Here is a 24,306-nt window from a genome sequence, read left to right on the forward strand (position 1 = left end):
TAGGACTGCCTTCAAACATGCTTAATCCTGTAGTTAAGACAGGAATCTTTCTCCGTATGTTTTTTTTTGTTTTGTTTTGCTTTCCACCCTGCTGTTGTCACTGTCAGGTAGACTTTCCATGTGTCATGGTAAAATGGCCATCCAGCAGCTTGAGACTTCTACTCTTACCATGTTAGTATCCTCAGCAAAAACAAAGGGCCATTTTTCTCAATAGTTCCAACAGCAGCCTAAGACTGACATTCTCTTATTGGTTGATGTGCCCACCCCTCAGCCAATTACTATGGACAAGGGAATGTTGTTCTTCCAGTGGCTGAGTCTGAGTCATAGTTTGACCAGGAGACACATTGGTGATGGAATTGGTTGAGAGGAGTTAAAAACATTTTTTTCTACTGGAGTGCAAATAGAATTATAAAGATTTGCTGATGTTCAGGGTAACTAGTTTCTTCTCTGCCCAGCTCTAATACAGACCCACATAAATTATTTTCTTAGGAAATTTACTTGTTCATAAGACAACATGGATCATAACCAAAGAAAGGACTGTATAAAGAAGAATGATCAGGTAATATTATTGGGATATAAAAATGGTTTTGTTAGACCAATTGTTTTTGGGATATTTATCATACTTTGATTTCACTTAAACTGACAAACACTCTGGCACTTCTCAAGACTAGGGGTTGGAAACTTTTTGGTAAAATTTAGGCTTTGTGAGCCAAGAGGCAAAATTGAGGCTTTTATATATTTATGTAATGAGAAAGAAAACTTTTCACATATATTTTATTGATAAAATTCAAAATATATTAATACTTAAATTTTTTTGTAATACAGGGCTACTAATGACAAGAATCGAGTGATTTTGAGGGGATAGTATCTCACTAAATTGGGGTTCAAAATTAGTTATAAATATTCATTTTGTAATGCTGGCCTATAATGTTATTTTTTTGTATTTCATCTTTGAAAACATCTTTTCACTCAGATTAGATACATCCAAGTTCTGTTATCAGTTGTGATTGTGTGATTTAAATTGATCATATTAATCTATTTATAGAATTCCGTTAGATTCTGCTACTGATCTTTGCCTTTTAGCTGTCGTTACATTGCAGATTAATCACTTCATATTGAAGGTTAGGTGGATGCTCAATTGTATATTAAAATGAATATTGAAATAGAAAAATGTCCTTTGCACTTGCATCAAGGTCCAATAATGCAGCTCGAACTGTAGTGGAACTTGGAAAATGTGTTCACTACAAGTTTGTGTGGGAATGGAGATCTTGCTTCTTACCTTGATAGCATGAGAAATATATAAAGCCACATTGATACTACCTGTGATTTAAACAACATGAATTGCCATCAAAATGACCTTGTCACAGTATATTTCACATATAAGTGCTGTTTTGCCTTGTAATTGTAGGTTGAATTTGGTAAAAAGCATGATCAAGTCTATAGCAAAAGCTTATTTCCAAAGCTATTTAGTGTTTGAGTATAGTTTGAGGGTGATTCTCCTCATTTATAACAATTCAGTCTTGGTTCTGAGCTCAAAAAATTGCAATAAAACTACCGCTCCAACCTGGACAACATGATAAAACCTCGTCTCTACAAAAAATTAGTGAGGTGTGGTGACACGCACCTATAGTCCCAGCTACTCAAGAGACTGAGGTGGGAGGATGTCCTGAACCCAGGAGGTCAAGGCTGCAGCGAGCCATGATTATGCTCCTGCATTCCATCCTGGGTGACAGAGTGAGATCCTGTGTCAAACAAAACCAAAAAACTTTACTGTCATCAATCTGCTATGTAATTGGGCAAGTCAGAGTACTCAACTTCTATTTCTGACAAAACTAAATGGAACCAATGATGATTAAGATCACAAGTGAATAAAATTCACCATTGACTTTACTAGTTCAGTGACATGATATAATTCAAATGTTTCCCACAAATATCTGCTGATCAGTAATGCAGCATGTAACCATTGACTAATTTATTCAATCATGCAGGGTTTTTTTTTTTTTTTCCTGCCACTTCACACATATTTTTACCACCATGAATTGCAACACATCTTAACAGATTCTACTTCAGGTTATACTGAATTGGTGTTTTCTTGACTTCTTTGAAAATATTATTTCCTGTAGTTATTGTATGTAGACTATTCATAAAGGCTAGTTCTTGAGTCACTTCATACTCACCATTGACTTCTCAAGTATACAACAGGGCCATATTGGTAACATTTGTTGACTCACCAAAAGCCCAGCAAAACTACTTAAAATCATTTGCCTTGTTTTTTAATTGACTATTGGTGTTGCCATAATGTCCTCATGTCTCCAAGCAAGTATTCTTACTGAAAAGCTAGTAGTCATAAAGAAGTTTTTCTCTGGGCCCACTTTCTGGTTGCTACAGTCAAACACAATTCAATTGACTCTAACTCATCATCAGTATATAGTTGTCTTTGCTTGGCTAACAAATGAGCCACTCAGAAAGTTATTTTGGTTACACCCTTATTCTAGTTTTTTTAAGTTAGTAGATTATGCTGTGATGAGGTATTATGTTTTAAGTTTTCTAATTGTTCTAACTGTTGATTTCCTGTGGGTTGGGAATATTGTGATGAGTGCTTGGTTTGAAAATGTATTATTTTAGCACAGTCAAAGTGTCATTGCATAATAAACACAATGCTTTGCCATATAGTTGTACAACAATTCACACTCCACTGTGCCTTAAAAGTACATCACTCAAAGTCTACTTTTTAAAAACCTTTTTTGACATGATGTATATGAATTAGTAATAAAAAAATAAAATGTCTGTATGACAATATATATGACACTTGAAATGCTGTTGAGTTTTATAGCCATCACAGATTTGTAGCATGTTGAACAGCAGTGCAAAACAATGAAAGAACTACACATGGTTTCTGTCATAACTATTCAACTCTGCTTTTGTAGCATGAAAGCAGCCATAGTCAATATGTAAAAGAATTAATATGGCTGTGTTCCAATAAAATTTTATTTATGGACACTAAAAATTTGAATTTCATATAATTTTTATGTGTCATAAAATTCCCTCTCAATTTTTTTCAGCCATTTAGGAATGTTAAGTACCATTCTTAGTTTGTGGGCCGAGCAAAAATAGGAGATGGGCTGGACTCGGCCTGCAGACCATAGTTTGCCAACATTTGTTCTGTGCCACACTGGAAGGATTTGAATGTTTGAAGTAAATTAGTTTTGCCTAATTGAATGAAGCTGCTTATCAAAAGATGAACTTTCCTCCTTTTGTAAAAGAAAATGTCATTTTGAAATAGCACCAAGAATTAAAATATTAAAGAAAATGCAACCACAGCACATATAGGAGTTAGAAATCAAGTGAGGTCTAAGTCTCCCATATGAACTTAGATGTTGTAGCAGTGTGCAGCCTTAGAAAGAGCATGAATGTCAGGATTAGGCAAGTTTAATCTCAGTCTAAACTTCTTGTGAGAACTGTGGAAAGTTATCTTACTTACCCTGTTTCTTCACCTTAAACTGGAGATAATGCCTACTTTGAAGTGTGATTTTGAGGATTAATAGATGATCTTTATAATAGCTCTTATGCATTTACCATTACATTAATAAAATGTACAATTTTAAACTGACCCACACCTTGACTTCTCATGTATACTTCTGCTCTTTAAGACAAGAATAAGGCCTGGTATTTATTAAACTTCATCTTCCTAGATTGTCACCATTATTACTATCTGTTTCAAAATACTGGGGCCTAATTCTGTCACCTTGTGCAGCTGCCATTCTGCCTCACTTAATGACATCAACAAATTCAAAATCTTTAATTTTATACTCTCATTGATAAAAATGACAACAGGAGAGGGCCAGGGTAATGTCCTATTTGAAGAAGCTATAATCCATGTTGAGGTCAATATCAATCCATTGAACCAATAACATGTCTAAATATTCTCTGTAATGTAAGGTAATCCTTCAGCACCACTTAATTACTATTAGCTATTTATCAGAAGCTTTGCTGAAATCCAGGTAAACCATTTGGTCTATTTCCATGCCCTATCATTCTCATTATGCTATCAAAAAAGGAATTTGTTTTAGTTTGACGTGAGTTTTGGATTTTATTTCCTTCTTGCCATTTTTTCTCCATTAACTTTTCAGGCTAAAGATTATTCTTCATTTTAGAAAGCTGGGCCTTACATTCTCTTTCTCATCCCTCAGCCTTTCCTTTACATATAGCTCCACATACAGATTATAAGGCTCTTTTTTGTTGGCTTTAGCATGAAAAAGAATCTCCAGCTAATATGAAACCTTAAAGATATTATCATTTTTTTACTTTTTTTCCTGTACACACTGTATTTTAATTCTTGTGTGTACCCTTTTAAAAGCTGAGCTTGTTAGAAAGGAAGCTGTTTTCTCAAACTTTTTTCTTTTTAGGATCACTTTTCATTGCAGAAATGAAGTCAGAGTCTTGAATTCTTTTCACAAGGTATCATAGACGTTAAGATGAGATGCTCACATTCTCTCAAGATGCCTGACCCTTCTGCTTTATCAACAAATTCCTCTTGCTGGTCTTTTTTGTTGTCCAGAATAGTATCTCCAATTTTTGTATTCTCTATTTCCTGAAAGGTTAGATTTTAGGGATATAAAGAATTTGCAGAATTTCTGGGTTTAAATTATTTTTGTTTTTGTTTTTATTTATTACAAGTACATGTTAGGTATCTATATGGGGTACATGTGTTTTGATACAGGCATACATTGTGTAATAATTAAGTCAGGGTAAATAAGATATCCAGTACTTTGAGCATTTATCATTTCTTTATGTTAAGAACATTCCAATTTCACTCTTAGTTATTCAAAATATGTAATAAATTATTGCTGACTATAGTCATCTTGTGCTACCAAATACTAGATCTTACTCATTCGATCTAAGTATGTATATGTGTGTGTGTGTATCACACACACACACACATATATATATAATTTATTTATTTGAGATGGAGTCTATCTCTGTCTCCCTGGCTGGAGTGCGGTGGCGTCATCTCAGCTAACCTCTGCTTCCCAGGTTCAAGTGATTCTCCTGCCTCAGTTTCCTGAGTAGCTGAAACTACAGGTGTGTGAGACCATGCCCAGCTATATTTGTATTTTTAATAGAGACAGGGTTTCACCATGTTGGCCATGCTGGTCTTCAACTCCTGATCTTAAGTGATCTGCCCGCCTTAGCCTCTCAAAGTGCTGGGATTATAGGTGTGAGCTATCATACCTGACTTGATATAACTATATTTTGTGCCCATTAATCCTATCCCCAGTTTATCCTACCCTCTACTCCCCACTACCCTTTGAAGCCTCATAACCATCCTTCAACTCTTTCTCCATGAGATACATTGTATTGATTTTTAGCTCCCACATATGAGTGAGAACATCAGAAACTCTAGTTGGAGTAAAATAAGAATTAGAAATTTCCAGACAATTGGGGGTCTCTGTCACTACCCAACTTTATGTTTAGTATTTTATGCTTCTCTTGAACACCTTGTGTCAGACCATGGCTTGTGTGCTTAAATACTGATTTTCTTTAACTGGCCTGGCGTTTTGAAATGTCCTTTCATAAAAGTGTCTTAATTTCCCCTCTCTTTGCCCAAATATTTTCCACAGTGCATTTACCTTGGGTGTACTAAATTTCATTGCAAGTATACAGCCTCTCAGTATACTCCTCTACCCCTTTCTTCTCATAAGTGTGTATTCCAATCAGAAACTTAATCATACCATGTCAGTGATTTCTGTGTCTTATTACACTACCCTGATTTGTATGTAAATCTTGTTCATAGTCTTGTATGTGCATTAGTGTGAAGACTTCTTGGTATTGTTTTCAAACTTCCTGCTCTGTTCTCTTGAGTGAAATCATTTGGTCATCTCTAACCAGATGGTGTATATAACAATCTCTTTCATGATTTTTATCTTCTATTTTTACCCTCATCCTCATCATTGTAAAAAAATAATTTTAGCATGCCAATTATGCTTATACCGTTATGTTCTAGCCATCTTAAATTGTGCCTTGGAAATGAAAATATCATTTTAAATGTCATATAGGTAGAAAATCAACCATGTCTTCCTTGTACAGTATTTTGTCCTGAATACAGTATTGACTTTGTTAGGGTCCCCTAGGCTTTTTTTCTGGATAAATTACATGAATATTGGCAATTAGGGCTATTTTTACTCCACAGTACTGTGGAATGCTGAAATTACTCACATGGTAATAGCAGCTGAAAATTATTTCTCCACAAATAAACATCTGAACAATCCCTTATCTCTCCTACAGGTTTGAACAAATACCAAAAGTGGGGAGTAAAACTTGAAAGTATTTAATATTTCATATTTAAGAAAGGAAAAGCCTATTCGAATTTTAGCCAAAGCCCCAAGTTGTGAACGAGTAACCACTATTAATTTAAGATGACTTTAATAAATACACAAGCTCTGAAAATCGATCAATGACATCATCCATTGGCCATGCTTCTGGAAATAAGCTAGTCAACGACAGTTTCACTCTAGTCTTCTGAAAGTAAGACTAGCTCCATGACAGCCTCATGCTTCTAGGCAATAGCTGATCCCCAAGTTCCTTGCTCCAATAACCAGGCTCCAGAAAGTCTGTTGGGCAACAGCAGCTTCTTCCAGTGAAATACCACACCAATTATCAGCCTTTTTGACTTCTTTTAACTCTGGTGTACCTTTCTAAATTGTCAATTTATTACACTTTACTACTCTTACTCTGTTACCCTCTCTTTCTGTTACACTAAGAATCCAGGAAAAATGTTTAAAAAATGGATTCTTTTAAAAAAATGATTGAAAATACTACCCTAAATAATGTGAAATATTAAACTTATTATGCAGTGCTTAGGAAAACAGGAAACTATACACTCTCTATTCTGTATACCAGGTACTAAATAACATATAGAGAGATCTCCATCCAAATGTATTAAACAAGTTCTGGCTCCTGGATTGGTAAGCTTTCATGGTCAAGACTATCCTTCTGCTGAGTCTTTATTCTGCAAGAGGACCAGTTTGGCAGAGTAGATTATGTCTCCTTTATTTACATTAAAAAAAAAAAAAAATGGAGAGGATGGCAAAGCAAGATGGCAGAAGAGGACTTTTTAGTTATCTTTCCCCTTGCAGAAACATCAATTTGAGCAACTATCCATGCACAAAAATATCTTCACAGTAGTGAAATGAATCAGGTAAACAATCATGGTACCTGGTAATAGCACGATTCTTAGTAGTAGTAGTAGTAGTAGTAGCATTATTTTGGAGATGGAGTCTTGCCCTGTTGCCCAGCTGGAGTGCAGTGGCGCAGTCTCAGTTCACTGCAACTTCTGCCTTCCAGGTTCAAGCAATTCTTCTGCCTCAGCCTTCCAAGTAGCTGGGACTACAGGCATACAGCCGGGTGTGGACCCAGCTAATTTTTTCTATTTTTTAGTAGAGATGGGATTTCACCATGTTGCCCCAGGCTGATCTCAAACTCCTGAGATCAGGAAATCTGCCTGCCTAAGTAAGTATATGCTGCCAAGGAGAGACTCCTTCAGCTGTAAGGACACACATAAACTGAAAGAAAAGAGATGAAAAAAGATATTATGTGAACATGGAAATCAAAAGACAGTAGGAGTATTAGATAAAATAGACTTTAGTAAAAAACTGAAATAAGACAGAAAAGGCCATTATATAATGATAACCAGATTAATGCTGTAGGAGGATATGATATGACAATTATATATGTACCCAACATTAGAGCATCTAAATATACAACACATAATAGATTTGAAGGGAGAGATAGACAGTAATAGTATGTACAGTAACAGTACAGAACTTTTAACAGTCCACTTTCAGCAATGGAAAATATCATCCAGACAGAAAATAAGCATAAAGATACTGGATTCAAACTCCACTTTAGACCAAATAGACGTATACAGAGCATTTCATTCAAGAGTTGCAGAATATACATTCTTTTTAAGTGCACATGGAACATTGTCTGGGCTAGATCATCCATTAGGTCACAAAACAAGTCTTAACAAATTTAAGAAGATTGAAATCATGTCAAGTATCATTTCTGACCACAATAGTACAAAACTAAAAACAGGAGAAACTTTGAAAAATTCAAAAATACATGGAAATTGAACATCTTGAACAACCAATGGGTCAATGAAGAAATTACAAGTAAAATTAAAAAATTTCTTGAGGCAAATGAAAATGGAAACAAAACATACTAAAACTTCTGGGATGCGGCAAAAGCATTTCTAAGGTGGGAATTCATAGCAATAAATACCTACATCAAAAAAGAAGAAAGATCTCAAATATCCAACCTAAATGTTTCACTTCAAGGGCTTGAAAAAAGAAAAAGCCCAAAGTTAGTAGAAGAAAGGAAATAATAAGTATCAGAGCAGAAATAAAATAGAAACTAGAAAAACAATAGAAAAGATCAACAAAACAGAGTTTTTTTTTTAAAGATAAAATTGATAAACCTGCCAGTCAGACTAAGAAATAAAGATGACTCAACATCAGAGAGGAAAATGGAGACATTAAAACTGATAACAGACATATAAAGGATTATGAGACTATTATGGACAATTACACCCCCAACAAACTGGATAACCAAGAAGAAATGCTGGCATGAGTACACTCCAGTATGACTTCTTTCCTCAAATTATTTAAGAAACTTAAAGAGTGAAGACAGCTCTATGTGCTAGTCCATTCTCGCCTTGTTATAAAGAACCACCTGAGATTGGGCAACTTATAAAGGAAAGAGGTTTAGTTGACTCATAGGTCTGCAGGCTGTACAGGCAGCATGGCTAGGGAGGCCTCAGGAAACATACAATCATGGTGAAAGGCCAGTGGAAAGCAGGCATGACTTACATGGCTGGAGGAGGAGGAAGAGAGAGCAAAGTGGGAGGTGCCACACACTTTTAAACAATCAGATTGCATGAGAACTCACTGTCACAAGAACTGCAAGGGGCAAATCCGCTCCCATGATCCCATCACCTCCCACCAGGTCCCTCCTCCAACACTGGGGATTACAATTTGACATGAGATTTGGGTGGGGAAACAAATCCAAATGATATCACCATATAAGAGGTTTATTTGTGATTTAGCTTCATGATGCAATCTAGTCCAATGCTCCCTTTTTTCATGTACCAAATATCAACAAATAATATTTAAGTCCTACCTTTCCTTTCATATTTAGGACACTGAGACGTATATATTTCCTTTCTTCTCTCATAGAAATATTCAAAGCTGTAAACACGTGAAAGTTTTTATGACATAGAGGAAGATAAAATGACTGAAAACTATTGCATGTTTTGCTTCTCTCTGATGGTAAGGTATATAAATTACTTCAGAGGAATAAAAGAGCAAGTTTCATGTTTTAGTGCTACCCTGGAGATGACTCATCTTTATCCCAGAGAAAGCCTTGGCATAGTTTTCTAGGAGCCTTACAAAGAGAGGCATGAATGGAGAAGGCGAACTTTCATGTTTTAACATATCATTTTTCTTAAGAAGTGATGAGATCATGAATATATATATATATATATCTGTAATTTTCAAATGAAAATTTAAAACCAGCGAAGTACATGAATGAAGAGGTGAGGAAACAAGAGCTTTGAATTGCTCGAATTCTCCATTCAAGAAGCTTGGCTCAGAGGAAACGAGATAGAGAAATAACTGGGAGGAGCAGAATCAAGGGAGAGTGTTTTGCTTGTGTTTTTAGGATTGGAGAAGCTTGACTGTTTACTGAGGGAAGAGTCTATTAGTGAGGATAGACTAAGCTACTTGGGAGAAAGAATACGGAGGAAAAGAAAACCTTGGGAAGATGAGCTGGGATTCCAAAGAAAGGAGAAAGTGAAAAGAAGAAGGGGCTGCTCAGATTTAGGCTTTATAGAGATGATGTGCATGAGGGAGGTGGGAAAGGGATGGGCTATAGTGTTTTTGTTTGATTGAGATGTAAGTGAGCCTGAGAGGAGGGTACCCACAACTTGCTGTTAATCTGAGAGAAAATGGAACCATCAAGAGACTAAGGGTGGTTCTCAAAAATTTCAAAGAGCAAGCATAATTATTTCAAACTTAATTTTGTGATAGTATTTGCTACCCATGACATTCAGTTTTCCTTCGGGCAATGTATAAAGTTACTGACATAAAAATGATTGAACCCTAAACTTATGTTAAAATGAAGAACTCTTTCCCTCTCTGCTATGGTAAGAATTCATTTTTAAAAATATCTTTAAATATAAGAAATGTTTTATAAGCAAATTTCTCTTTTAAAGAGTTCTTGGAAATATTCGATGCATTATACATGTAGCTGACCTTTCATGAATGTTCCATATTAATCATCTCACATTGTTTTTTGTATAGATTTAGAAATCTAGTTAGTTCAAGATCTAAAAATTCAGTGCAACTCATCATTTTGATTTCAGATATGTAGAGTACATTTACCCCTAAACTTAAAAGTTAAAAAAAACAAAATAAAGGACAAAAACAAAAACTCCCATTAGTTTCATATATTTACATTATGAAGATTATATACAAAGGATAAGACTTTCCTAAATCAGGTGTTAGCCAAAATATAAGATGGAGCGCGGTGGCTCACGCCTGTAATCTCAGCACTTTGGGAGGCCGAGGCGGGTGGATCACAAGGTCAAGAATTTGAGACCAGCCTGGCTAACATGGTGAAACCTGTCTCTACTATAAATACATAAATTAGCTTGGCGTTGTGATGTGCGCCTGTAATCCCAGCTACTTGGGAGGCTGAGGCTGGAGAGTCACTTGAACCCGGGGGCGGAGGTTTCCGGTAAGCCGAGATCATGCCACTGCACTCCAGCCTGGGCAAGAAAGCGAGACACTGTCTCAAACAAACAAACAAAACAAAAAACAAAAAATAAAAACCCCCCAAAATATACAAAATTCTATTGCTTTTAATTGATTTTGTTAATAAAAAAATAAGGAATGTCATTAAGTAGAACAGGAAAATGATTTCACATTTCTTTGTTGTACACTCATCAGTTAGAAAAGATAAATTAAAAATTTCATTTATTTCAGAACATAACACATTTTATGTTTTAACCAGCTAAGGTCTGAGTCTGCTGGTTTAGACACAGATGAATAAATTTCTATTTGCAACATATTTGTATATCAATGCAAATAGAAATTTCCTATTCTATAGAGGAAATCAGATTTCATTTATTTCTTTTACCTCCTTTGTGCTTTCACAGTATGCTTACAGAGAATAAAATGTGTATGATGTGAAAGGGAGATAATACTTCTAGGAGATAAAAAGAATATGAATGCAGACCAGCAACACTTCTCAGTTGCTCATGTAAAAGGATTCTGCCTTGTAGACATTTTATCATTGGAAAAATATTGTTATCTAATTTAAAAAATTTTTAAAATCGGCCAAGTCTTGCATGTTTCTCTATCTTTGAACACAGGTATACATTAGGCATCATCCAACCTCTTCTCACACGCTATCATCTGTCTATCAATTTACTGAGATCATATTCATATAAAAATTCACCATTTTACAATGTAGTGTACAATGTAGTGGCATTAAATACATTTACATGTTGTACAACTAGGACCACTGTCTAATTCCAGAACATTTTCATCACTCTCATCATCATGCTCGCTAAGCAGTCACTGCTAATTTGCTCCTACACCCTGGCAACCACTAATCTACTTCCAGTCTCTGTTGCTTTGCCTATTCTGAGCATTTCATATAAATGAAATCATAAGATGTGGCCTTTAAAACTGGCTTCTTTCAATTAGCATATCAAGTTTCATCCATGTTGCATCACATGTCAGTACTTCATTTCTTTTTGTGGCTGAATAAAACTCCATTTTATAGATATACCACATTTTGTTTATCCATTTAGTTGAAGGACATTTGAGTTATTTCCACCTTTTCCTTACTGTGAATAGGGGTACTATTAACAATTGTATGAACCTATGTTCTCAATTTTCTGAGTAGAATGCTAGGCTATATGGTGACTATTTTTAATAATTTATGAAACTGCCAAACTTTTCCACAGTGACTACACTTCTTTACATTTCCATCAGTGATATATGAGGGTTCTAATTCCTCCACATCCTTGCTGATACTTATTACTCATTTATAATTAAAAAATTTATAGACATTGTAGTGCATGTGGAGTGTTCCTTTTAATTAAAAGATTTTTTTTGTCTTAAAATGTATTTTGTCTGGCATGGGTATACCCACTGCAGATCCCTTTTGGTTACTGTTTGCATAGGATATCTTTTTGCCTATCTTTTTACTTTTAACCTATTTGTGTATTGTGCCTAGTCTTTTTCTTGCAGTGGCCAAACAGGAGGCCATTTTTCCTAGAGCATTGTTATTGCCATGTGAGTGTCTTTCATCTGAGATTGTTTAATATCTATGGAGAAGATTGCATGTCTCTCATTGAAAGCTGTGTTCCTAGCCTTTAGTGTTCTATATTTGGTGTTAAAAAGGGAGCATCTTCTTTTTATATTAACTTATAAACCATCTTCTTGTTTTTAATTTGTGTCTCACCCACAACACATTCTTCCCTTGTGTCCCCAAGACCCTAGCCTCTTAAGGGTTCTGGAGGATAAAAATAGCTCTCCTATCATCTGTATCTCTTCATTTTGTTACTTTACACTAAAGAACACTCTGCTAAATCTACTTCTCATATCTTTTCTGTTCTACGGGTCTCTCTCTCTCTCTCTCTCTCTGTGGGTGTGGGTGTGTGTGTGTGCGCGCGGTTGTGGGGGGCAGTCTTCTATGCTTGTGGCCATTTTACCAACTCTGGGAGTCATCAATAGTTGAAGCAAGTATGTTCAAAACTGAATAGAAGTTGTTCTCTACAACCTCAACAAATCCTGAGTTTCCACCATCTGCTACTGCTTTCAGATTTGAGGAATGTCCAAATTTTTCTCCATTTTTTTGAAGAAAAGGAGAACCACTATCACAATCACTAAAACAAGAATAGTTGGGTTGATTACTTGTGTTCTTTCCCACCTCAAAACTCTGCCTAAAAGAAGAGAAATGAAGTAGTATTGCCTTCAATGAGCAATGTTTAAACTCTTCCTAGGCATCAATTTTATGGTAAGATGTGAAGTCTCAAGGAAGGGAGAGTCTGATTTTATGAAATCTCTCAAACAAAGAAGAAAAAGTTTTTATGAGCCGCTGGTAAAAGTTAAGGGTCACCAGGAATAGTTGGTTAATTGATGTGCCATAACAAGTGCAGAGGAAGGCCTACACCTGAGATGGTTAATCAAGAGTTACCTTTATGCATTTATGTACCTGTCGTTTCAAGTTTTCTGCTTTCTACTTCTTTGCTTTGAACCTGAAGATCTCAGTTAATCACAGGAGGAAAAGTGATTTATACTTCAGTTTCCTTTATTCATCTAGCTAGTGATCACCCACAAATATACATCTAGCTTATTGCTAGAAAACAGCAAAAACAGTTCTTAAAAATTCATGTAGCACCTCTCTTCATTCTCCTCCTCCTTGAGATATGAAATGTAGGAAAGATAAGGTTAGAAAAAGTTTCTAAATAAAACAGATACTTTTTCTAACCTTATCCTCCCTACTTACGTGGTGGTCTTCCAAGGACATGGTACTTATATTTTCATTATATTTTCTCTGTCATTGGCAGAACATTTTACAATGAATTATGAAGTTTTAATATAGCCAAAATATGAGAATTTTAAAAAGAAATCAAACTAAGCCTCAAATTGTTTGAATATCTGAATGTAGCAACTATATACAATTGGACATATTTACTTCTAGTGATATCCCTTGTCCCTCACTCCTTAGGGACTCTTAAAAAACATAATATACTCTAAGTATTCTTCTATGTTATGACTTATTTTGTAAATGACCATTTAAAATGCAGTAAAATTCTACCAAACTGCTATACTATAGTTTCCTTAATTTACTTTTTATTGTTTGATGTGTAAGGTTTTAATTATTTGCTATAAAATGTGTTGTGATAAACATCTTCCTCAATAATCACTTGTTCCTATTTAGAACTACTTTCTTAGTAGTAGTTCTGAGAAAGTTAGGAGCAGAGTTATTGAGAAAAAGGAAGGTACACTTTAAAGTCTTTTGATGAATAAATCAAGATGCAAAAGTATTTTATCAGTTTCACATCTATCAGGAATATTCAGTGCCCTCATATCACCACTTTGCCCTATGAACTGATGCCATTATCCCACCCCTGCCAATTAACCAGCACAACTATTTTCTAAATTCTAGAATCCCTCTAGAACCTGCCATGTTCTGAACTCAGATTCCCTCTTCTCCTTTCACTATCCAAACCAGCATCCAGAGAACGATCTGCTTTATTAATCCAGAGAAAGATGAATTAGATAGAATGGACTGGTCCTAATACTAACCCTGGGCTTTAGGTACTTGTCTATTTCAGTGTCCTTTTCTAGCTAGAGTCTTATTTATTTCTTCCCCAGTCACCAAATTTCTTAAAGAGGTGTATACACCTTATATCTCCACTTACCTCCTCCACTGTAATTTGGCTGCAGCCCACTCACTCTTCCCTTCATTCTAACAAAACTGCTCCCACTAAGGTTGCCAGTAACTGTCCTGTTACTACATATCAGTTATCCTTTTACATGACTTTTGACCACTTTTGCCTTAAATTACATGACCATGTACCCAAATTGTTAAGCCAGAAGCCTAGGAGTCATTCTTGATTTTTTTCTTTCCCTCCTTATCCAACTTGTTACCAATTCTTGATTATAATATTTCCTAAATATCTAATATATCTGCCCACTTACTTCTATTCTCAATGCCACTTTTATAGATTGGGGCCCCTGGGTTCTTAACAATAGCCTTCAACAGGTCCCTTGCTTGCCCTCCTACCCCGTCATTTTTTCCTTATGTGACCAGAGACATGTTCTAAAATGGTGGTTCACAAAGTGTGACCCCCGAGACAAGCATTATCAACATCCTATAAGGGGAGGATGGGACTCAGCAATCTATGTTTTAACAAATGTTCTGGGTAATTCTGATGCTTGCTTAAGTTTGAGAACCAGTATTCTAAAATACTATATTTTCATTGTTTGAAGTCCTTTGATGGAATGTGGCCAGAATTTAACTAGTTCTTCTACTTTAGGGCCTCTTATAGGCTGCAATCAAAGTGTTGACTAGGCTGTGGTCATTTTAAGGCCTGATTAGGGAAATTCGAGTTTGTGTGGTTTTTTGCAGGATTTGGTTCCTCATGAACTGTTAGAATGAAGTCCTTAGTTCTTCAATGGATGTTGGCTGAATGTCACCCTCAGTTTATTGCCATGTGGGTCTCTCCAATTTGGCAGTTTGCTTTATCAAACTGCAAGCTGAGAAGGAAGTAGAGTCTGCTAGCAGGACAAAGTCACAATAATGTGTAACCTAATCATAGAAATTACATTTCCAAATTTTGCAGTATTATATTCATTAGAAGCAAGTTCCTAGCTATAACTCACACTTAGAGGATGGAATTACACAAGGGCATGACTAGGCAGGAACCTCTGGGTGTCATATCAGAAGCTGTATACCACACCGTAGCAGAAGATGTTGGACAGGAGGGAAGACCAGAGAGGAAATAACAAAGTCAAAGTTTGTGAGAGATAGGAGAGACAAAATATAAGCTTTTGACAGAGGAGAAGAATCCTAATCAAAAAGTGGGGCTGATTCAGGGACTGGATTAACAAGTGGATTGATAATAGGCCTGAAGTCTAAAATACTACTCTTCTGAGTTTTGAGTATTCCCAATTGCCGTCATAAATGGGAATGCTTAGGTACATGAGATGGACCTGAAGGTACAGAAACTGCTCCTTATCTGAGGATAATTAATGATGGAAAAAAAGCCATGTAAAGTAAATTTGAATAAAATGTAAACTATAGTTTATAGTAAATAGTGACTTTTTTAAAGTTTGATAGGTTTGATGGTCTTGCTTTTAAAAATGAAAACTGAAAAAATTTAAAAATAACAATTTTAATTTCAGTAAATTTAGGTTAGAATTGAAAGTGTCTATAAATCAAAGAAGGAATTAATATTTTTTGGAGCAACATTTCTAACAATTGTATGCTATCAAGATATGATATTTCACTTTGGTCTTACAATATGCTCATAAAATAAGTCAGTTTTGTAAAATTATTAGAGGACATTATTAATTTAATTTTTGACATTTAATTTAACCTTTTTATTTGAGGCATGAGTCTTCAAGTTCTATTTCTGATATGGCTGAATAACGTCTTACTAGATCTGATCGGCTTACAGATAACAACAATAAACTCTGGATCTAGAGTGTGAACAAAAACAGGAAGACATTGTAGGGTAGTCCACACTTGGAAGAAGGGATGGCACAGGGTAACTTACCCATTTCCATGGCTTTAAGCCTGAGGAGGGCAGCAGTTGGTTTGTGGTATAGCTAAAATTCATATTTAAAACCTGCAGTATTTCTGTACTTCATTGCCAGACAATAGACTTCAGAGAATCCACAGAGAATGTAAAGTGAGGAGGAAATTTCAGAGAGTAAATTTTTTTGCATAATCTTTTACAAAATCTCTAAGTGACCCCTGAAAACTGCACATGTCAAGAGTCGGTTTTAGTTAAGGATAAAACAAATGAAAGTTGAGCTATCACACAAAATACAGAATTTGAAGTCTGAAACAACTTGATCAATCGTGTATTAAAACAAACAAGTGGCCAGGTGCTGTGGCTCATGCCTGTAATCCCAGCACTTTGGGAGACTGAGGTGGGTGGATCACCTGAGGTCAGGAGTTCAAGACCAACCTGGCCAACATGGTGAAACCCTGTCTCTACTAAAAATACAAAAAAAGTAGCCAGGCGTGGTGGTGGGTGCCTGTAATCCCAGGTACTTTTAGAGGTTGAGGCAGGAGAATTGCTGGATCCTGGGAGGCAGAGGTTGCAGTGAGCCAAGATTGCACCACTGCACTCCATCCTGGGCAACAGTGAGATTTCAGCTTAAAACAAAAACAAAAACAAAACAAAACAAGCAAGCAAACATCTTTAGAAGAATACAATGTAATATAGAGTCTCCACAACTTAACACTGACAATGACCAAGATATAATCCAAAGTTATTCAATATATTAAGAAACAGGAAAACTCATTCTTAAGAGTCAATCAATAGAAAACAGACCTGCAGTGGCCCAGGTTTAAAATTAGTAAAGGAGAATATTAGGGGGGCTGATCCAAGATGGCTGAATAGGAACAGCTCTGGAGTGCAGATCCCAGCAAGAATAATGCAGAGGGTAAGTGATCACTGCATTTCCAAACAAGTTACTACTGCCCACAGACCAGGAGATTACCCAGCTGAAAAGTGCCATGAGTCCCCAGCATGGCTGTTTCAGCTGGTGCGGCGGGTCTCTGCACAAAAACTCACACAAATCTGGGCAGCCATTTCAGCTGGTGCCTTGAATGCCAGGATAACAGAGCCACCCATTCAACTGAAAAAAAGGGGACTGAAACAGGGAGCCAGGTGATCTGGCTTGGCAAGTCTCACTCCGACAAAGACCAGCAATCTGAAATGCTCTGGATTGAGAGTTTCACAGCAAGTGCAGTTGGACCTGGGACGGTCCAGCTCTGTGGGGGGAAGGGCATCAACAATTACCTAGGCCATCCATCACTACTGAGGCAGTCCACCATTACCTAGGCAGTCCCCCACTACCGAGGCAGTCTGCCATTACTGAGTCAGTCCGCCATTACTGAGGCAAACCGCCATTACTGAGGCAGTTCTAACTATACCTCTATAAACGAAACCACAAGGAAGTTCAACAGCAGCTGGGCAGAGCCCATGGCAGCTCAGCAATGCCTTTGCTGGCAGACTGTGACTAGGCTACCTCCTAGCTGGGCAGGGCATCTCTGAAAAAAGGCAGCAGAATTTCAGGAACTTATAAGTAAAGCCCCACCTTCCCAGGACCGAGCACATGGGAGAAAAGGCTGTTATAAGTTCCACTGCAGCAGACTTAAACGTTCCTGCCCAGCAGCTCTGAACAGAACAATGGAGCTCACAGCTCAGCACTTGAGCTCCTATAAGGGTCAGGCTGTCTCCTTAAGCAGCTCCCTGACCCCTGTCCAAAGAGACACCTCATAAGGGAGAGCTCAGGCTGACATCTGGTGGGTATCCTTCTGGGACTAAGATGCTAAGAAGCTGGCAGAAACCCTTACTCTTCTGCAGCTGCCACAGGTGATTCCCAGGCAAGCAGGGTCTGGAGTGGACCTCCAGCAGTCCTACAGCAGAAGGGTCTGACAGTTAGAAAGAAAACTAAAAAACAGAAAGAAATAACTTCAACATCAACAAAAAGGATCAGAGACCTCATCTGAAAGTCACCAACTACAAAGACCACAGGTAGATAAATCCACTAAGATGAGAAGAAACCAGCACAAAAAGGATGAAAACACCAAAAACCAGAACACTTCTCCTCCTCCAAGGGATCACAACTCCTCACCAGCAAGGGAACAAAGCTGGATGGAGAATGAGTCTGATGAATTGACAGAAACAGCCTTCAGGAGGTGGGTAATAACAAACTTCTCTGAGCTAAAGGAACATATTCTAACCCAATGCAAAAAAACTAAGAACCTTGAAAAAAGGTTTGACAAAATGCTAATGAGAATAAACAGCTTAGAGAGATATATAAATGACCTAATGGAGCTGAAAAACACAACACAAGAACTTTGCAAAGCATACACAAGTTTCAGTAGCCAAATCAACCAAGCAGAAGAAAGGATATCAAAGATTGAAGATCAACTCAATGAAATAAAGTGAGAGGCAAGATTAGAGAAAAAGGAGTGAAAAGTAATGAACAAAGCCTCCAAGAAATATGGAATTGTATGAAAAGACCTAATCTATGTTTGATAGGTGTACATGAATGTGATGGAGAGAATAAATCCAAGCTAGAAAAGACTCTTCAGGATATTATCTAGGAGAACTTCCCCAATCTAGGAAAGCAAGCCAATATTCAAGTCCAGGAAATACAGAGAACACCACAAAGATATTCCTCAAGAAGAGCAACCCCAAGGCACATAATCATCAGATTCACCAGTGTTGAAATAAAGGAAAAAATGCTAAGAGCAGCCAGAGAGAAAGGTCTAGTTATCCACAAAGGGAAGCCCATCAGACTCACAGCAGATCTCTCTGCAGAAACACTACAAGCCAGAAGAGAGCAGGGGCCAATATTCAACATCCTTAAAGAAAAGAACTTTCAACTCAGAATTTCATATCCAGTCAAACTAAGCTTCATAAGCAAAGGAGAAATAAAATCCTTTAAGAATAAGCAATTGCTGAGAGATTTCATCACCACCACGCCTGCCTTACAAGAGCTCCTGAAAGAAGCACCAAACATAGAAACAATCAATACCAGCCACTCTAAAAATGTACCAAATGGTAAAGACCATCAACACAATGAAGAAACTGCATCAACTAATGGGCACAACAACCAGCTAGCATCAAAATGGCAGGATCAAATTCACATGTAACAATATTAACCTTAAGCGTAAATGGGCTAAATGCCCCAATCAAAAGCCACAGACTGGCAAATTGGATAAAGAGTCAAAAACCATCAGTGTGCTATATCCGGGAATCCCATCTCACATGCAAGGACACACCTAGACTCAAAATAAAGGGATGGAGGAAGATTTACCAAGCAAATGGAGAGCAAAAAAAAGCAGGAGTTGCAATCCTAGTCTCTGTTAAAATAGACTTTAAACCAACAAAGATCAAAAGAGATAAAGAAGGGCATTACATAATGGTAAAAGGATCAATGCAGCAAGAATACCTAATGATCCTAAAAATATACGAACCCAATACAGGAGCACCCAATACATAAAGCAAGTTCTTAATGACCTACAAAGAGACTTAGACTCTCACACAATAATAGTGGGGGACTTCAACACTCCACTGTCAATATTAGACTAATCAATGAGACAGAAAATTAACAAGGATATCCAGTACTTGAACTCAGATCTGGATCAAGCAAACCTAATAGACATCTACAGAACTCTTCACCCCAAATCCACAGAATATACATTCTTCTCAGCACCACATCACACCTACTCTAAAATTAACCACATAATTGGAAGTAAATCACTCCTCAGCAAATGCAGAATAATGGAAATCATAACAAACAGTCTCTCAGACCACGGTGCAATCAAATTAGAACTCAGGATTAAGAAACTAACTCAGAACCACACAACTTCATGGAAACTGAACAACTGTGTCTTGAATGTTGACTAGATAAACAAGGAAATGAAGGCAGAAATAACGATGTTCTTCAAAACCAATGAGAATGGAGACATAATGTACAAGAATCTCTGGGACACATTTAAAGCCGTGTCTAGAGGAAAATTTATAGCAATAAATGCCCACATGAGAAGCAAGGAAAGATATAAAATTAACACCCTATCATCAAAATGGAAAGAGCTAGAGGAGCAAGATCAAAAAAACTCAAAAGCTAGCAGAAGACAAGAAATACCCAAGATCAGAGCAGAACTGAAGGAGATAGAAACACAAAATACTTCAAAAAATTAATAAATCCAGGAGCTGGTTTTTTGAAAAGATCAACAAAACAGACAGACCACTAGCCAGTTCTCAATTAACTAGGTATTGACAGAATGTATCTCCCAATAATAAAAGCTATTTATGAGAAACCCACAGCCAATATCATACTGAATGGGCAAAAACTGGAAGCATTCCCTTTGAAATCTGGCACTAGACAAGAATGCCCTCTCTCACCACTTCTATTCAATATAGTATTGGAAGTTCTAGCAGAACAATCAGGCAAGAAAAAGAAATAAAGCGTATTCTATCAGGAAAGGAGGAAGTCAAATTGTCTCTAATTGCAGGTAACATGATTGTATATTTAGAAGAACCTATCATCTCAGCCCCAAATCTCCTGAAACTGATAAGCAACTTCAGCAAAGTCTCAGGATACAAAATCAATGTGCAGAAATCACAAACATTGCTATACACCAATAACAGACTTAAGGAGAGCCAAATCAAGAATGAACTGCCATTCACAATTGCTACAAAGAGAATAAAATACCTAGAAATACAACTAACAAAGGCTGTAAAGGACCTCTTCAAGGAGAATTATGAACCACTGCTCAAGGAAATAAGAGAGGACACAAACAGATGGAAAAGCATTCCATGCTCATGGTTAGGAAGAATCAGTATTGTGAAAATGGCAATACTGCCCAAAATAATTTATAGGTTAAATGCTATCCCCATCAAGCTGCCTATGACCCTCTTCACAGAACTGGAAAAAACCACCTTAAATTTCATATGGAACCAAAAGAGAGCCCACATAGCCAAGACAATCCTAAGCAAAAGGAACAAAGCTGGAGGCATCACACTACCGGACTTCAAACTATACTATAAGGCTTCAGTAATCAAAAGATCATGGTACTGGTACCAGAACAGAGATATAGACCAATGGAACAGAACAGAGGCCTTGGAGGCAATGCCACACATCTACAACCATCTGAACTTGGACAAACCTGAGAAAAATAAGCAATGGGGAAAGAAATCCCTGTTTAATAAATGATGTTGGGAAAACTGACTAGCCATGTGCAGAAAGCAGAAATTGGACCCCTTCCTGACACCTTACATTAAAATTAACTCCAGATGGATTAAAGATGTAAACATAAGACCTAACACCATAAAAATCTTAGAGGAAATCCTAGGAAAAACCATTCAAGACATAGGCATAGGCAAGGACTTCATGACTAAAACACCAAAAGCATTGGCAACAAAAGCCAAAATAGACAAACGGGACCTAATTAAACTCCAGAGCTTCTGTACAGCAACAGAAAAAATCATTAGAGTGAACCAGCCACCAGAAGAATGGGAAAAAATTTTTGCATCTACCCTTCTGACAAAGGGCTAATATCCAGAATCTACAAAGAACTAAAAAAGATTTACAAGAAAAAACAAACAAGCCCCTTCAAAAGTGGGCAAAGGATATGAACAGACACTTTTCAAAGGAAGACAGTTATGAGGCCAACAAACATATGAAAAAATGGTCATCATCACTGGTCATTAGAGAAATGCAAATCAAAACTACATTGAGATACCATCTCATGCCAGTTAGAATGGCAATCATTAAAAATTCTGGATACAACAGATGCTGGAGAGGATGTGAAGAAATAGGAACACTTTTACCCTGTTGTTGGGAGTGTAAATTCGTTCAGTCATTGTGGAAGACAGTGTGGTGATTCCTCAAGGACCCAGAAATAGAAATACCATTTGACCTAGCAATCTCATTACTGGGTATATATCCAAAGGATTATAAATCATTCTGTTATAAAGACACATGCACACGTATGTTCATTGTGGCACTGTTTACAATAGCAAAAACTTGGAACCAACCCAAATGCCCATCGATAATAGACTTGACAAGGAAAATGTGGTACTTGTACACCATGGAATACTCTGCAGCCATAAAAAATGATGAGTTTGTGTCCTTTGTAGGGACATGGATGAATCTGGAAACCATCATTCTCAGCAAACTGACACAAGAACACAAAATCAAACACCACATGTTCTCACTCATAGGCATGTGTTGAACAATGAGAACACATGGACACAGGGAGGGGAGCATCACACACTGGGGTCTGTTTGTTGAGGAATAGTGGAGGAACAGCAGGGGGTAGGGAGGTTGGGAGGGATAACATGGGGAGAAATGCCAGATATAGGTGATGGGGGGATGGAGGCAGCAAATCACCTTGCCATGTATGTACCTATGCAACAGTCCTGCATGTTCTGCAAATGTACCCCAGAACGTAAAGTGCAATTATGTATGTATATATATAAAGAAGAAGAGTGACTATTAAAAGTATACTCAAGGATGTAAAGACAAATATTCTTGCAGAGAATAAAAAGGTAGGAAACCTCATAAAAAATATAAACAACTTTTTAAAAACCAGATGGAAATTTTAGAACTGAAAAATAATAATAGCAGAAAGGAGATGACACAGGAGAGTTATTAAGCCTGAAGATAAATCAAAATTATCTAATATGAAAAACACTAGAACAAATATTTATAAATAATATATTGATCTTCAGGCATCTGTGAGACAAAAGCAAATGAATTAATATGGGTATGGTTGAAGTTCAAGAAGGTAAGAAGATAGAATGGGGCATAAAAACTATTTGAAAAAATAATGACTGAAAATTTCCCTAATTTAGTTCAAGTCATGACTTCTCATATTCAAGAGTTTAAGCAAACCCAAGTAGGATTAAAGATGTATAATTATTCCGCTTTTTTTGGTTAACTGGTCTAGCTCTAGAAAATCCTTATTTGTTAACAGCTTAGATGTGATCTAAACAGTTGTCAACATCACTTTCATTGATATCACGATATCCTTCATTTGCAAAATTTGAAATTTTGGTTTACAATTAAATGTACTTTATACTGTATTATAGCATATTATAAATATCCAGTGAAAGAATGATCTACAAATATATTATTAGTATGAAATGAGATAGATATTAGTGGTAAGTGGAGGGAAATGTTTGTGTGAGATCAAATCTTGTGTGAGGAAATTTAAGTGGTTGTATTCTGTTTATAAAGACTCTTGAAAATGTATGCCACCTAGAATCTGCTGGGAGGCTTAAATGCTCAGATAACAAGGACTGACTAATAAGGTTGAGATGTATTTTCTCTAGCATCCTTCCATCAGAGGCCTTGTTATTCAAAAATATGTTGGCATCTCGCAGAGCCTTGCATAATGCTTTACAGATAAACAATAAATTATTGTTTGTGGATTGCCTTTATGATTGAAGCCTAATGAAAAAGAATTTTTCAATTTATATAAGATGCAGATAAACTGGGACTTTGTCAGAAAAAGGGAGGAAGAAAAGTATTGGTTGACAGAAGTCTGTTAAACTGGAAACATGATTTTGCATCACTAATTTGATTGAGATGGGCAAATAAAAAGTCAAATACTTATTGAACTCTAATATATGACATGAATCAGTCCCCTTACAATTATAATGTACTTACATTCTCTATTTTATAATTAAAAAATTCATTATAAACATATATTTTAACTAGTGGACTTAACACTATTTAGTGAAATAAATACTTTTAAATTTCTGTTGATTTTATAGCTTGTAACCCCTAGAATCTCTACAGTAAATGTATTTCTGAAGCTAACTCTTCCTCCTGTTTTGTAAGGACAGTAAATGAAGACTGTAGTCTAGTTGGAAAATGACAGGTAGTTAACTTGTGAGTGGTTTTCAAGAGCTTTCCTGATGAGTAAACTACATCTAAATTGCAGCGAGACTTTGAACTCCTCTTTATT

Source organism: Aotus nancymaae, unplaced genomic scaffold (assembly GCF_030222135.1).
Source record: "Aotus nancymaae isolate 86718 unplaced genomic scaffold, 86718_ANA_hifiasm-v0.15.2.pri h1tg000064l_0, whole genome shotgun sequence".
Classification (NCBI taxonomy): Eukaryota; Metazoa; Chordata; class Mammalia; order Primates; family Aotidae; genus Aotus; species Aotus nancymaae.